This window comes from Pteropus vampyrus, unplaced genomic scaffold (assembly GCF_000151845.1).
Source record: "Pteropus vampyrus isolate Shadow unplaced genomic scaffold, Pvam_2.0 Scaffold38, whole genome shotgun sequence".
NCBI lineage: Eukaryota > Metazoa > Chordata > Mammalia > Chiroptera > Pteropodidae > Pteropus > Pteropus vampyrus.
In genome coordinates, this window is record NW_011888819.1 from 4036721 (window position 1) to 4039100 (window position 2380).

Genomic DNA, 2380 nt, shown 5'->3' on the forward strand with positions numbered 1-2380 from the left:
CCTGTGACTATTTTTATAGCTTGCAATTTGTATAACATATTAATTTCAAACTGAAGTTGTGTAAATAGAAAATTATTACATAGTGGAAATAACAATTGCTAAATCTTTTTTAAAATGTTGCTAGATAATCTATGATGTAACTGGAGGATAGTAGTCCTAATTTCTAACAAGAAAGATATTCTAGAAATTTGTTTCAAAATGTATTTAGTCTGTATGTCTTCCAGTCTAATCATTAAAAGTGCTTGTAAACAATTATAATTAACAAACCATAACTTAGAATTAAAAACGACATGAATACATTTTCCTTTAAACATAAAAACAGAAATGTGGACTTGAAGATTAAAGTAAAAATGTTTGCATTCAGAATACCGCTGATAAATCTTTTAAATGACCTGACTCTTAAAACTTAATTTAAGGTAGAACATCCCAGGGGCCAGATTATGATTAACAAATTAAAAAATAATAAAGCCTGAAGTCTAAGTTTATCCAGCAGGGCGACTCATGCTTCTTTGTCATCCTCCCACGGCAGCCATTTGTTCCATGTAAATGCTAGTAACAGGCATCATACCCTGTTAATGCTAACATGTAGGAGTCAGTCGGAGGTAAAACCCCTATCACGATTAGCATTAACAGCATACCGCCTACAGCGCACCTCCAGCATTCAGAGGATGAGGCACAAAGAATTTAAACCACAGATTTCCCCTTCCTGGTTTGCGCCACCTGCAAGACAGAGAAATGGTTGTGTATGTACTTGCAGTTATAAAGTTGGATAGAATAGAAATCTGAAAGCAAAAATGTGTTTTCTTTTTAAATGAAAGAGCTCATTAAATCCTAGGAAGTAATTTGTTGAAAAGGGTAAGAAAACTGGCAATTTGATAACATTTTTACCTTTCAATGTAAAGACTCTTTAAATATATGTTTTAAATTCTGTAGTTCTGAATTATTTACACATATATATATCATCTTTACAACAAAAACAACACCACTCTTTAAAGTTCCCAAATACTAAAATGCAAAGGGGGAGTCGTTGAGTTCTGACACAGTACTATCTTTTCTGATTTATAACTCACTGGGGAACTAGACAATTTAAGTAAAAGGCCAAAATATTCAAAATAGTACTTTATGATTTATGAAAATTAAAACCGAATTAACCTGTTTTACAGAGGCAGAGTTTGGGCTAGATTTTCATTCTGTAATAAATAGTTGAGATTTTACCCACAAGTGTATCCATCGTAAAATGTCCCCCTCTGCTATTTAGAGATTCCTTTGGGGAAAGCATTACCCAGTGACTTCGGTTTTGATCTACGTAAAGGAAGTATGACTTAAAGAGTGCTGTGTCTCAAAATAATTGTCTTAAGCAAAGAGTAGATAAAAAAAGAAAAAGCTGAATTTGCTACTTCCTGTTACAGTATGATGTTACTAAAGTGACATTTCTACAGTTTCTGATTTCGATGTTACTCTAGTAGAACCTAGAAGTTAGAATATCATTCACATATGTGGTCTCTTTCAGTACAAGAGGGGAATCACCTTCTCTTTTATTTAATCATGAAACCAGCTAGATGTAAAATTGTGATTAACTTCAAAAGAAACGTATAAAGTTAAAAATTCCCCAGTGAATATATTTTGACAGGGCAGAATATCGTGGTTTGGAAATTTCCAAACCAAGGAAATGTATCATTCTTACTGATAGTAATTTTTTTTTTAGCTTTCTGTTTTCTGAGATGAATTAGTATAATGATAAAAAACTTTGAACTAAATGACGTCAATTCAGGATTTTAGTTCATCTTACTGATTTTCAGTCAGTAAAGATTGTAAAAATATGGACTTTTTCCCCCACTCCACAGTAACTTGGACAAAATACTCAATAAATATATATTAATATCCTAATGTTAGTTCCTCCCCAACCAATATAATTAAACCTTTTCTTAAAGAGATATGTTTGTTTTGTATTTAAGGTGAATTGCTTGCATGGTATTCTACCCATAAATTTTCCTCCTGTTCTTTAAAGGTGACATCTGAGCACAGGTATTAAAAGAAACACTTTTAGTATGATAATTGGATTTTTTTCTTTCATCTTTTTTCACTATACATATGAATTGCCCAATTAGAGTGCTCAAAAAAGTGACAAGTGTTTTTCACAATGTGATATACTATGTTAAAGATTCTAATAGCCTTTATTTTTTATTGGTTCAAACTAAAGTTTTTCTGAAATAAAAAGCATCACACAGGTGCCCTTTTGGTCTCAATGGTCAAATGAAAACTGTGATACCCTGTTATCCAGACTGCTTAGGCATGAGGAATTCCTAAAACTTCAGAGAAATGAGCAGTTTGTCTAAATATACTATACAATCAAATCTTCTTTAAAACATAATGATACATG

General features: G+C 31.8%; 1 protein-coding gene and 1 long non-coding RNA gene across 2 annotated transcripts in view; one reads left to right on the forward strand and one right to left on the reverse strand.

Moving 5' to 3' along the window:
* The window catches only part of MRPL39 (mitochondrial ribosomal protein L39), a 35323-nt gene that overhangs the window by 26117 nt on the left and 6826 nt on the right, over nucleotides 1-2380 (forward strand). The window lies entirely within an intron of this gene.
* The window catches only part of LOC111738422, a 14996-nt gene continuing 12622 nt past the window's right edge, over nucleotides 7-2380 (reverse strand). Inside the window, exon 3 of the long non-coding RNA XR_002779846.1 lies at nucleotides 7-720. This is a non-coding gene — a long non-coding RNA (uncharacterized LOC111738422). The remainder of the gene's footprint in view (nucleotides 721-2380) is intronic.